Here is a 13,597-nt window from a genome sequence, read left to right as displayed (position 1 = left end):
AAAGGGAGAGAGATTCATGACGACTTCTGTTGAGCTCCTGGCATGCACTATGGTCTGAATCCAAAACTTTTCAGTTCAGAACTCTTTTTGGCTGAACCTGGTTATAATTGGGTTTATGTGCCCTGCAACCAAAAGAATCATCATTAAAATCCTGGATATGATGCAGATGTTATCACTCTCATTTAACGGATGAGGTCGTTGAAGATCAGAGAAGCAAAGTAAGCCCTGAACTCACAAGTGGTAGAGCAGATTTTTTTCATCTACTGCTTCTTAATCTGTACCTCTAATCTCTGCTCAGGGGCTCAGACAGTCCCCCTTTCCTAGCTTCCTTCCACAAAGCACAAAGCACGGAGGTAGGGGCAAGCTTGTGAAGCCAGGCCAAGCCAGGTTCCAGGCCTGGTTCAACTGCTTCCTAACCTAGTCTGATCTTGGAATGACTTACTAGACAGACTCTGAACCGGTCTCTTCCCCAATTTGCGCCTCACTCTTCCCATCTGTGAAATAGGAAATTAATAGTATCTTGCTGGCAGGATTGTTGTGTGGAGCAGGTGTAGTGCATTATGTCTAATGCTCTTAGAGCCTGGCACATGGTAAGTATGACAAAGGGCTTACTGTTATTTTTCTCCTGCTGCCTGTATGTTATCAGTAAGTTGGTTACCCACCTCCATCCCACACAACCAGGATGTGGCCTATGTTATGATATGTCAGTTCCAAACTATACAACAAAGCAACACATACTGTGCTCCCCAGGGGCTTCAAATAATGTCTGACATGCTGTTTCTAAAATTCTGAAGTTTCTAAAAATGGTGACCACTATGCGCTTAGCAGGCCTAAAACCAGCCCAGGTAGTAAAACCTTGGAGAGGGATTCCAAATAATCAAGCTTTATGAGGAACTGCAGAAATGAGACGGGATGGCAGTGGACCCAGCCATTTCTAAGCGCCCCCACCCAACCTCTTGCTCCCATCAGCCCCACAGCTATAGGGGGTAGACTGCATTTCCCTTAGAGTATATAACAGTCGCTCCCCCAAGGGCTAGCTCAATTCCAAAATGGCATCCATCTGGTAAAGTATAAAATACGGAGGCCCTGGAGAATCACCAGGCAATGGATGGGGGATCACTGTGGATGCAGAGTGAGTCCCAGTTGGGGGGTAGGCTAATCAACAGAGGTCTGGTCAGAGGAACAAACAAGGGGAATCCCTTGCCTCTTGGATTCGTGAAAGTCAGTAACATGGCTTGTTGGCTATCTTGAACCCAAAGTCTCCTATCTCTGGGCATCATCATCAGCCCTTTAATCCCCACCTTGAAGAAAGGCTCCGCAGTCTATGAGCCACCACTTCAGGACTTGCTAAGTCCTTTATGTAAAAGACCTCATGGGACTTTCCAGCAGCTGCAGTGAGATGAAGATTACAGCGCAGTCAAGATGATCTTGCACCTTGTAGCCAGGTTGCTACAAGGTTGGGTGGATACTCAGTCCTCCTCTATACTAGCTGTGTGACCTTGAGCAAGTTATTTAACCTCTCTGGACCTCAGTTTTCTCCTCTGTGAAACAGGAATAACAATAGTTCCCACTTACTCAGGGTGTCGCGAGGATTAAGTGAATAAACACCTGTAGCACTTAGACGAGTACAGGGCACCATGACAGCTGTTTTCATTACCCTCATTTTGCACATTGAGGCGGAAAGGCCAGAAAGATACAACATCCCATGCGTATCTTGTGAGGCTGAGCCTCAGACTAGCTCCATGTGACCCCACAACGACTCAGGGGAATTTACCTTCTACCCAAAGGAAGCTAAAAGCCCCACCATGCCCCAAACCCATACTCCCCCCCACACACCCTCAACACAGGGTTCTTTCCTCCTCAATACCTTTCTTGCCCTCTGAACTTGAGTGTCTCTTTCTGAAGCCTGGAGATAAGATCTGAGGTCACAACTGCTATGAGGTTCAGATGGAGTTTTCCTCACACTGAGCAAAGAACACTTTGCCTCTCTTGCCTGGCTTTGGAACTGAAGGCAGCCTGTAAGGATTCTCAGGCTGCCAGAGGCAGGGGCGGAGGCTCCCGGGGACCTGCGGAAGAACCACCCCCCTACCCTCACCCAGGCAACCTCCCCGGGCCACACGGCTAGATTCAATCTGGCGCAGGATGCTAATGGAAACACCTTGTCATTTGGAACGTGAGCTCACCTGGAGGGGGCTACGGAGAAATGGGGGAGGGGGGCTGGCGTTCCAGACCTTGGAGGTCTCTCCAGTTCCCCAGGAAACCTCTCGGGCAGGGTCCCTATCCGGCAGTCTTGGTGCTTCTCTGGCTGGCTCTGTCCGTCTGTTTGTATACCGGGCGCTCCCGGGGTGAGTGGAGGTGGGGCCTCACCGTCTGCGGGTGGCTCTGCCAGACATCACCCCCTCTGACTTTCGACCTCGCCTTCTCTATCTGGACTGACCTATTTCCGTCGCCCACTCGCAGGTGAGCGTGGGCTCGGACCCCTCTTCTCTCTCTCTCTCGGTTCTGACCGCCTGTCCCTTCTGCGTGTGTCCAGGCTCGAGGAGCCCGAGGCGAGAGCGTGTCGCGCCCTCTCGCGCCCCCTCCCGGCGTGGGGCGGCCCCGGAGCGGCGAGCGGGAGGCGGGGGCGCTGCAGCCGGCGGGCCCGGGTCCCCGCCCCCCTTCCCGGCGGGCCCCCCTCGGCGCCGCTCCTCCCCCGGCGCCCCCGCCCCCGCCCCGCCCCGCCCCCGCCCGGCCGCCGAGCGCCGAGCGCCGAGCCCCGAGCAGCCCGGCCTCCGCGCCTCCAAACTTTCCCCGGAGCCGGCGCGGTGAGTCAGAGCGGGGCGCGGGCAGGGCTCGGCCGGGGCGGACGCGGGGCCGCGGCGGCGGGCGAGGCTGGGCGCCGGCCCGTGGGGTCTGGGCGGCCCTGCGGAGCGGCGGGGCCCCCGGGGCGGCCGGCGCGGGGCGGGCGGGCTCGGGCTCGGGCTCGGGCTCGGCTCGGGCTCGGGCTCCGCGGCGGCTCGGGGCGGGTCCCGCCGCGCGGCTCGCTGCCCGGCACCTCCCGGATCCCCCGGGTTGCGGCGCGCAGACACCTGTGGCTTCCCCGGCTCGCCGGGGTGCGCGCCCCGAGCTTCTGCCTTCGGGCCGTGGGGCGGCGAGGACGGGCCCCCAGCTTTCAGAGCCGCCCCTGAGTTTGATGCTGCCCGCAGCCCCAGCCCATCCGATGGGCGCGTTATCTGTGCCGGGCGCTGGGCATCCATTACCTCTTGGGATTCTCCCGGCCACGCCAGCAACCAGGTATTGCTGCGCCCGTTTTACAGGAGACGAAACTGAGACTTAGGGAAGGAAAGTTGTGCGCAGGAGGGCAGCCAAGTCAAGGAGAGAGCCGGGTTTTCGAGCCCCAGATGGCCCGACCCTAAGCACTTGAGCGCACGCGGGCAAGCCCGAGGTTCAGCGTCACCAGGGGTCCGGGATGGGAAGCATCAAGCCCTGCGTCTAGGCTGCAAGCCCAGGAGGGACGGACCACCTCCTCCTTGCACCCCTCGGAGGAGCCTTTGGAACAGTGGGTGGCCATTACTGCCAGGGTCTGGATTTTGGTGCCCGAAGGGCACCAGGGCTGCTCTTTGAGGGCAAGAGTGAGAGGGAACCAAATTCTGGAAGTTGCTCTAGATTTTTCTGGAAGGAGCCAAGGAATTCGGGAGCAGGGGCTGAGCGCAGCAGTTCTTTATGGAAGCCACTTTTTGTCTCCGGGTGATAACCCATCTCCTACCCCACTCCCCCTGTCCCACAAGAAGAACACCGCCCCCCCCCCCCCCCCCACCACCACCACCACTACCACCAATCCCTTCATCCCTGAGTGTCCGCTCAGCCTGGCAGCTGGTAGTGCAGAGATGCTCCAGGCAGGGTCACTGTTCTCCGGCAGGGGGCTCCCACCTCAGCCTTGGAATCTGACATGAGGGGACCAGTGCTTGTTGTACTATGTGAGCCTGGCTGGAAGATGCTGAGGTAGCTCATTCCTTGATGTGTGTGTGTGTGTGTGGGGGGGGGGGGGGCGTAGGCCCTTGTGAGTGGAGCACAGATGGAGGGTATCTCCAGAACGTGAAAAGAGAGGAGTTGGGGGTCTGACATATCCCCATTCTTGGCAGCCAGGGACCAGCATGCACCAGGAGAGGGAGAGATAGAGGACTGATCATAGTGTCATTATGCATTATCCCATTTAGGTCTCACAGCAACCTTACAAGATAGGCGCTGTTACTACTAGCCTCATTGAACCTATACTCTGGTGAGGCTCAGGAAGGTTGAGAATGGAACACAAATCTTACTTGATTCCTTCCAGATTATCAGTGAAACTCAGGCTGCAGATGGGACCTTAGGTCCCTCCTGCTTGTAGCTGGCAGCAGCAGAAATAAAGAATAGGGTCTTTGATGCCTGTGCACCACTCTCCCTTTTCTCTGATGGGTGTCCTGCAGGAGGCCTCCTGCTGAGTGGGTTATCATTCACAGGAATCCCTGAAAACCCCAGGTAAATATGCTAATACGATTGAGGGCTTGCTAGGCCCTTATATGAGCCCAAGGCTGTCTGAGGCTGCCTGGCTTTATCAAGAGGTATTTCCCCTGGAGAGAGTCTGTGGACAGAAGAGAGAAAGCCTGGCACCATTTTCAAGTGTGATGCAGAATCTTTCCAAGGCAAGAGATGGCCCAGCACTCCCTGTCCATGATTTCAGAGCTGGGTGGAGACTTGAGCTGCCGGCAAAGGAGCCTGCAGCCCTGAGGAGATTGGGCAGTCCTGAGCTGGGAGTGGTTGGTTCCTCCTGGCTCTCAGCTGAATGTCCAAGGGAGGAAGAACTTGTATTGGAACTTCCTGCCTCTGCACTCTCTCAGAATTCCATGTTTGCATTTTCCTTTTCACAGCTGAGTTGTGCCTGGTGGAAATGGAGTGGCCTTTCGATAACACAGAGGAGGGATAGCAAAGAGAGCAAAAGTGTGGATTCTGGAACGGGTTCAAATTCCAATGCTCTTTATGAACTCTGTGGCCTTGGGCCAGTTGCTATGCCTCTCTGTTCCTCAGTTCCCTCATTTCTAGAATAGGAAGATTCATAGAACCTTCCTCACTAGGTTGCTGAAAGAATTGTGTTTATATGCATGAAGGCTTTAAATGATGCATGTAATACGTAAAAGTGCTATTTAAACATTAGTTGTCATGGTGGTTACTATTAAGGTCCAACAGGACCAAATTTGCTTCTTGGCTCTGCCTTCTGCAAGCTGCCTCACCAGTGCAAGCCTCTGGCTTTCTCATCTGTCGAGTGGGAGACATAAGTGTGTGTCCCAGAAGTCTTAAGTGTAGTTACAAGCTTTAAATAGCCTAACACCTGCTATCTAGGGGGCAGACTTAGTGAAACTTCTGGCATCCTGCTAGGTGCTCAGCAAATGCTGAGCATCACCACAGTTATCATTGTTATGCTGAACCACATTCCTTCACACTGTAGCTTGAACTCTGTACTTTGGCTTGGTTTCATGGGCCATGGGTTTGGGATAGTTTTCTGACCTTTCTATGGGTAAGAAAAGGATTCTTTCTATCTTTCAGCTAGGTTCTCTCTTCATGATCATTTCTCAGTTCCAAGCATGGGCCTCTTGGTGGTTGTAGGATGGCAGAGGGTAGGTTTGAAATTCATTTCAGGGAATCCCTGGGTGGCTCAGTGGTTGAGCATCTGCCTTTGGCCCAGGGCGTGATCCTGGGGGTCCCGGCATCGAGTCCCACATCAGGCTCCCTGCATGGAGCCTGCTTCTTCCTCTGCCTGTGTCTCTGCCTCTCCTTCTCTCTGTGTCTGTCATGAATAAATAAATAAAATCTTTTTTTAAAAAAAGAAATTTATTTCATAAGGTGCCCTGCCCTCACCAAGGCAAAGGCCCCAACACACCACTCGAGCTGCCTTTCAGATTGTCCTACTAACTTGAGATATTTTGTGCACCTTTCAAGTGAGTGGACACATCCAGAGTTCTGAAAATGTCCCTTTAAGACAGGATGGTGAGGTTAAGAAAAAAAAAAAAAAGCTCAGGGTTACACCCCAGCGCTTTGAGCTGAGTGACCTTGGGCCAGTCTTTTCATCTGCAAAATGGCCACTAATCATATTTCCCAGTGTCTGGTTCCAAGGATCAATGGCAAGATGGAAAAGCAGAGAAAAGAAGGGAAAAAGTAGATAGTATAAATGGCAAAGAATTACATGCAATTGTAAGTAATTCTCATTAGCATTCAGGCCGAGCATTAGTTGTAATTGCTCCTGATCCAAGACGTTTTATCTGAAAGATGTACCTGGCAGAGGATCATTCAAGCCCCAGTCACCTGCTGCCCTCCCTTTCACAGTGATGCTGAGCATTTCTGAATCTCAGGATGTAATTATAATAAAGCTCCCGTATCTTATTTATAAGTGACTCACTTCTGCCATTAATGGTGACAGAAGACTCAGGCACACACTCGTTGGGAACAATACTGCTGATGCCGTTGGGGGGGGGGGGGCGGTTCCAGGGTGCCTCTTCTCTTTTATGCATTTATCTTCCCGGCTCTAATTCTCCAGTGATAATGCACGAGGATCACGTGGGCTGGGATCGAAGCTGACAGCTCTCAATTTGTGTAGCAGCTTGCATGGCAAGGCCCTTTGGAATTTTACTCTGCCAGCAGAATGGATGTTAGAAATCACTACATCGCAACAGAGAATGGAGTAGAGGAGGTTGAGGAAGACACCTTCAGGGAGTAGCTAAAAGTGTAGACTCTGGCTTGAGTTCAGTTAGAGTTTGAATCTTGGTTCTTCCAGTTCATTAGTTGTAGCATGACTATTGGCCATCTTCCCAGCTAAACTATCAGTTTTGATCGAGCGGGGTCCATGCCTATCTTAATTCACCACGATATTCACAGCTCCTAGTGCATAGAAGGGGTTCGTGAATATCCAGTGAATGAAGAATTGGATATATGAATGACAAGTTGCTTGATCAAGCCTCAGCCTTCTCATCTGTAAAATGGAGTTAATATAGCACCCACCTTGTGGGTTGCTTGAGTACTGAATGAGGAAATGCTACGCACAGAATAAATACTCCGCAATGCCTTTGATGATAAGTTGTTGAGCAGAGTCTATGGAGAACTTTTTCCTCACACTCAGACCAACAAGAGGCAATAATACAGGCTATAAGGATCCCTGTATTTATACAGTACTCTACAGAGTGCTTTCATGTCCATTGACACCCCCCCCCAACAACTAGACAAAATGACTACTTCTGTTTTACAGATGAGGAAACAGGTTCAGAGGGGTTCGTGGGATGTCCAGAAGCAGCAGGAAGTAGAATACATGACAGTTTGCTCTGATCTGCTGCTTAATATGACTGAGCCCTCTGTTGCCCCCAATGGGGGCTGGAAGGTGTAGTATTTAGTCTTCCATGAACATGGTATCTCTCTTCATCATTTCAGATATCTTTAGTTTCTCATGGTATAGTGTCCTAATTTTCCCTTGGTGGTCTTACACCTCTTTTGTTAGATATATTCCTAGTTATCTGATATTTTGCATTCTATTATAAATTATATATATGCATATGTGTATTTTTAAGTTAATGTTTTCTTGGTTACATTTTGGAAAAATGTGTTCTCGTTTTGTATATTGATTTTGTATCTAGAAATCTTGCTAAGCTCTCTTACTAATTAAAAAAATGTATTTGTAGATTCTTTTGGAAACAATGTTAATAGAATTGTAGAATATTTTTCTTTTTTTTTCAACCCTTTCAGTTTTTCTTTTCTTTTCTTTTCTTCTTTTCTTTTCTTTTCTTTTCTTTTCTTTTCTTTTCTTTTCTTTTCTTTCTTTTCTTCTTTTTTTGTTTTAACTTGCCTGACAGCCCTAAGACTTCGGGGACAGTGGGCATCTTGCCTTTTGTAGTTCTTATGGAGTAGCTGTCCACATTTGACAGTTAGGTATGTTTAGTCTAGAGTCTTGGTAGATAAAGGAAGTTCCTTTCTAATCCCATTTTGTCATGTGTGTTTGGGTTTTTTTTTTTCTTTCTTTTCTTCTTTTCTTTTGTTATAAATGGACATGTTTTTTCTTTATCTGCTCAGATAGTTACATGATTTTTCTTTTTCAATCTGTTAACATGGTGAACACACTGACTTTTACACTTCTGGAATCAACCCAACTTGGGTCATCCTGTAGTATATTTGTTGCTGGACTCTTTCTGCTCACCCTGTTGTTGAGGACTTTCACATTATGTTTTCATGAGGGAGATCCACTGGTGATTTTTCTTTCTGGTGCTTACTTGTCAGGCTTTGGTATCAAGGTTATGCTGGCCTCGTGAAATGAGTTGGGCAGTGTTCCCACTTCTTCAGTTCTCTAGAAGAGATTGTGCAAGCTGGGTGTTACTCTTGTGGAATATTGGTAAACTCACCAGTGAGGATCCAGAGGGTAGAAACTAAAGAGAAAGGTGAAGAAGACAGCTGGTTTCAGCTCTGTCCAAAGTGAAACTTCCTAACAGTGAGAGCTCAGGCTGCCTCAGGTAGAGGTTCAGGGACTATGAACCCCAGCTTTCATGAGTGCTGTGGAGAGAGCCCAGCCTAGGTCACTAGGTAAAGTTTTTGCAACCTTGGACCCTGGATGAAGGGAGCTCAGTCTAGGGTGAGACTCTAATGACTGTGAGCTCTGCTTCAGTGTCTTCCTACCTCTAAAATTGCCATGGCTGCAGACAGAGTGCTCACAGTGAATTATTATTCCCTGGTGCCCACAGCTGGAGGGACCTGCTTCCACAGACCATTCATCTTCTAGTTGGTAGGAGAGGCTTTCTGTCTCTGTGATACCAGTTTGTCTGGAATCCCCAGATTGAGACCTGGGACCACTTCCCTCCTGCTGATTCCCCCATCCCCTTATCCCTCTGGGGTAGCTAGATTTGGGCAAACTTCTCAGCCACACCTTCCCTCAATCTTCTTTTACTGAAGCACCAAGGCACTGTGCTAATTTGGATCATCTCTCTTAATCCTCATACCAGTGCTATAGGGTAGTGACTGTTATCCCCATTATTCATGTTAGGAAAACAAGGTTTTTGGTTGTCATTATTTGAGTGGTTTCATATTTCACATTAAATTGTCCTTCTCTAAGCTATTTGAGTTTGGGTGTGAGATAAAGGTGACTTAACTTGCTTGTCACATATTTAACTAATTGCTCCCATCCTGTTTATGGCACCTTTCTTCCCTTCCTCAGCTGTATGCTACCTATATCAGACCCTAAGGCCCTCTGTATAGTCAGAGGCAGAGGTGCAGCATTGTGCAACTCCAGAGGACACCGTTCATATGGCTTCCAATCTTGGGCATCAGGGGTGTATGACCTGGAAATCATGTCATTAGGAACCGGTCTCTTTCCAGGCTATCTGTTTTGGTGTTGAGCTTTCTGCTGATTCTAGTGGCCGACCCATTGACAGGATCATGGCAGAAAACAAAGGGCAGATGGCAGCTGGTCATAGTGCAGGTGAAGGTGAGGGACAGGGACCACACCACACTGCTTTGATGATTATCTATGTACTGTATGTTTTAATAGCTGGCAAAGACGTTTGCTTCCTTTGTCTTTTTTTTTTTCTTTTTTCCCCCTTCTTTTAAACTTTTCTAGGCAATTTTTGCTTGGCTTATTCTTTCTGAGAGCTTTGTTTATTTACTAGCTGGCTTTTCTCTGTCCCTGGAGAAAAATCATTATTAAATAAATCCATCCTGCTATCCCTCGCCCTGACCTACGTGAAACACAGTCCATCGCCAGCCCACACACGTGGTCTGGAACATCTGCCAATATGACTGTTGATCTTGGGCTGAGAATGGAAGCCTCAGTTTCTTTCCTCTGTCCTTGGCGCCTAACTGCCTGAATGGTGAATCTAGGCCCAGGGGGCCTAACATGGGCCTCTGATGGATCTGGTTTCAGCCTCCCTGGAGTACGATGGTCTAGCTTTTTTGTTTTTTTTTTTTAATTATTTTTTTTAAAAAAATTTAAAGATTTATTTATTCATGAGCGATAACAGAGAGAGGCAGAGACACAGGCAGAGGGAGAAGCAGGCTACCTGCAGGGAGCCCAATATGGGACTCGATCCCGGGTCTCCAGGATCACGCCCCGGGCTGAATGCAGCACCAAACTGCTGAGCCACCCAGGCCGCCCGGTCTAGCTTTTTAATGTGCCTCCCATGAGCTCCCCAGACTTTTTAATGTACCTCCCATGAGCTCCCAGAACAAAACAAGCTCATGTGAGACAAAAAGAGAGAAAATGTTGTATATGTAAATATAGTATAAGTGGCACTCATAAATTCAGTTTATGGTCAGAGCAAAGATTCCAGGGCCGGATGACATAGGTTTGGATTCTGGCTCCACCACTTGCCAGAGTATGTCCAGGGCAAATCTCCCACCTATTTTTCCTTTGATCCCCTCAACTATAAACTGGGGTTGGTGACTATATTAACTTATGGCATTGCTGCAAGTAATAAGTAAGTCATGAAATTAAAAAGAATTCATGTTTGGGGGCACCAAGGTGGCTCCGTCGGTTAAGGTCATGATCTCAGGGTCCTGGGATCGAGCCCTGGGATGGGCTCTCTGCTCTGTGGAGAGCCTGCTTCTCCTTCCCCCACTCTCACTCATGCTCTTGCTTGTTGTCTCTGTCTCTCTCTCAAATAAATAAATAAAATCTTTAAAAAGAAAAAGAATTAATTTTTGAAAAGGATTTACCATAGAATCTGGCAACTCATAAATGTTTGTAAAATAAACTAATTAGTAAATAAATATATTACATGGACTTCTTTTCCCCTAAGAAATTGGGAGTCATTTTTTCATGTTCCAGAATAAACCCAACTGAGTTTTAAAAGTTGAAATTGTGTTAATCCTGTGCATCAATTTCTGACCCTCCTTGTGTGATTAGTGTTTTCAGTGTGAAGATACTTTCTCAGATTAGACTGCAAGCTCCTTGAGGGCGTGCTAAATGCCCCTTCACTGAAGTAGAGGGGTCATGGAAGTGAAGTGGTAGTGAAGTGGTCATTAGTGGTAGTAGATTTGGTGGCGGTAGTAAGGGTTTCACATCAATATTTACCTCTTTGGCCTCAGAGGAAGCATTGTAACATCCCTGGCCTCAGTTTCCATATTTGTAAGAGGGGAATAATAATAAGAGAGCCTCTTCTCATACACTTAGAGTATCTGATCTTCTCATCACCAAGGACTCAGCTGTCCCCTCTGTGGAGAGACCTTACCAGACCACCCTGGTTTGGCTACCTATCCCCAATTCCAATCTGGTTCCACTGCAGTAATTTTCTTCATAGCCTCCATCAGACTTCCAGCCCTAGGGCTGTCAGGATGTCATCTGCCTGGTTTATTGCTATACCTGCAGTGACTGCATTACTTAGCACTGGCACCTCGCAGGTATGCCCTAAAAACTTATTGGTTGAAGAAAGTAAGATCACAGCTAAAAGCATTTTTAGGTGTGTGAATGCAACAAAGTACCAGGTACATTCGCCATCTTGGTGGTGTTCACTGCCAACTGCATGATCAGGGCAGGGAGGCTTAAGGCTCTGCCTGTGTCTCTGCCCCTCTCCCCCGTGTCTCTCATGAATAAATAAATAAAATCTTAAAAAAAAAAAAAGGAGAGTCATGACCCTTCTGAGCCTTCCCATCCAGCTGACCAAGGAAAGGAGCTGCCATCTATTAAGAAAGCACAGGAAGCCAGGGCTTCCCATTTATTTTGTCCTTACAGTCTCAATTGTCTTACGAGATAAGAATTAGTGTGCACATTTTATAGATAGGAAAATTGAGGTCTGAGATGTTGACTAACTCACACTTGTGCAGAACTGGAGAGACCAGTAAGGAGGCTCTTGTAGTCATCCAGATGAGAAAGGATGGTCACTCAGATCAGAGGGTGGTGGCAGTGAGGAGAAGGGACAGACTGACACTTTTGGAACAGGTGCTTTTTTTTTTAGATTTTATTTATTTATTCATTTATTCATTATTCATGAAACAGAGAGAGAGAGAGTCAGAGACAGAGGCAGAGGGAGAAGCAGGCCCCATGCAGGGAGCCCAACGTGGGACTTGATCCCGGATCACACCCTGGGCTGAAGGTGGTGCTAAACTGCTGAGCCACCTGGACTGCCCTGGAACGGGTGTTTTAGGACAGGCAGATAGTTGAGTGTGGGGAGTCTATTGGGGCATTACTTGAGGAGAGTGTTAAAGCAGTGCCCTTGGGTAGCTTGTGGATTTTTCTGCTTGTGTTTCACATTTTGGGTAGAAAAGACATGATCCTTCCAGGCAGAGATTATGTGAAGAATTAAGAATTCCATAGGACCACATCTGCACATCTCAGCGGAACTGAAACTGATGATCACTCACTCTTAATTGGAAATGCTGGCTGGACCATGCTGAAAGAGAATGAATGAAAACACACAGGGGTGAGGTTGGGGTCAAGGGAAAAGATGCCTGGGTCTGTAAGAGGGTCCTACCCACTCCCTCCCCCATTTTCTCCCTCCCTCAGTATTGACAGTTCTGCACCACTGTCCTTTCCTGTTCCTCCTGGAGCCCAGCCCCCTCTGCAGCCTCCCTATTGCAGCCTGGGCTTAGGCTTTGCTCTCCCTCCCCAGGAGCCCCTCCAGCACCCTGCTGCCTGCCACCCCCCCCCCCCCGCCGCCCCACACACATGCTGAGGGCTCTTTGCCAGGCACAAATCTGAGCATGTTACTTCCCTGCTCAATATCCAGTCACATCCTCTGTAGCCATTAAATAGATTGAAACCCCAGTATCACAACATGAGATGTCCATGGTAAACATACCAGTAAGTGAAAAGAGGACGTGGAAGGATAGCTGTGACAGCATAGGATGGGACAGTGTAGTGGTCACAAGCATGGGCTCTGGAGCCATGCTGGCTTTGCACCCCAGGTCTGCCTCTTGATAGCTGTGTGACCAGGGCCAAGCTCTTAATGTCTCTGTGCCTCAGACTTATCTGAACAATGGGAATGGCAACAGTGCTTACTCCCAGAGGGTTGAAAGGGCTAAAGGGGCTTAGCCCAGTGCTTGGCTCCTAGCAGCACTCAGTAAATGCCGGTCATCATCATGGCCATAACTGTATATGTTTATATACATTTATATGCACCTCTCTCTCTTTTCATCCCACTCTTCAGAACTCAGATTAGAAGTCTCCTCTTTGGGTGCCCGGGTGGCTCAGGGGTTGAACATCTGCCTTTGGCTCAGGTCATGATCCCAGGGTCCTGGGATTGAGTCCCACATCAGGCTCCCTGCAGGGAGCCTGCTTCTCCCTCTGCCCGTGTCTCTGCCTCTCTCTCTGTGTCTCTCATGAATAAATAAAATCTTTTAAAAAGAAAGAAAGAAAGAAATAGCTTCTTCTAGGAAGCTTCCCTAAACATCTCCTTCCTCCTCTAGACCCCCCCTCCCCAATCCCACTTAAGGGCTAGGCTAGGACTCCTCTCTGGACTCACAGCACCCCTGGTCTTACATCTACCACACATATTACCCCCTTATTGTAGCCTTCTGTCTCCTCAAGGCTGTAAGCGGTCCAAGGATACAGGCTGTGGCTGCTTCCTCATGAGATCCCTGGTACCCATCACAGTATGGGGGGCATAGTAAGCGCTCAGAA

General features: G+C 48.8%; 1 protein-coding gene across 8 annotated transcripts in view; it reads left to right on the top strand.

Annotated features, from left to right (window-relative positions):
- The first annotated feature begins 1,984 nt into the window (after window positions 1-1,984).
- The window catches only part of HRH1 (histamine receptor H1), a 76,058-nt gene continuing 64,445 nt past the window's right edge, over window positions 1,985-13,597 (top strand). For 2 of the 8 annotated variants that reach the window (XR_013357416.1, XR_013357413.1), the window contains exons 1-2: window positions 1,985-2,460; window positions 12,239-12,398. The gene's annotated coding sequence lies outside the window, so the exon portion shown is untranslated. Of the gene's footprint in view, window positions 2,461-2,727; window positions 2,805-3,125; window positions 3,274-12,238; window positions 12,399-13,597 lie in introns of those variants that run through there. The other 6 variants (XR_013357415.1, XR_013357414.1, XM_077857819.1 and 3 more) reach the window with 6 other exon arrangements.

Source organism: Canis aureus, chromosome 19, assembly GCF_053574225.1.
Source record: "Canis aureus isolate CA01 chromosome 19, VMU_Caureus_v.1.0, whole genome shotgun sequence".
Taxonomy (NCBI): domain Eukaryota; kingdom Metazoa; phylum Chordata; class Mammalia; order Carnivora; family Canidae; genus Canis; species Canis aureus.
Note: the sequence above shows the minus strand (reverse complement) of the source record. Positions and strands in the feature narration are given on the sequence as shown.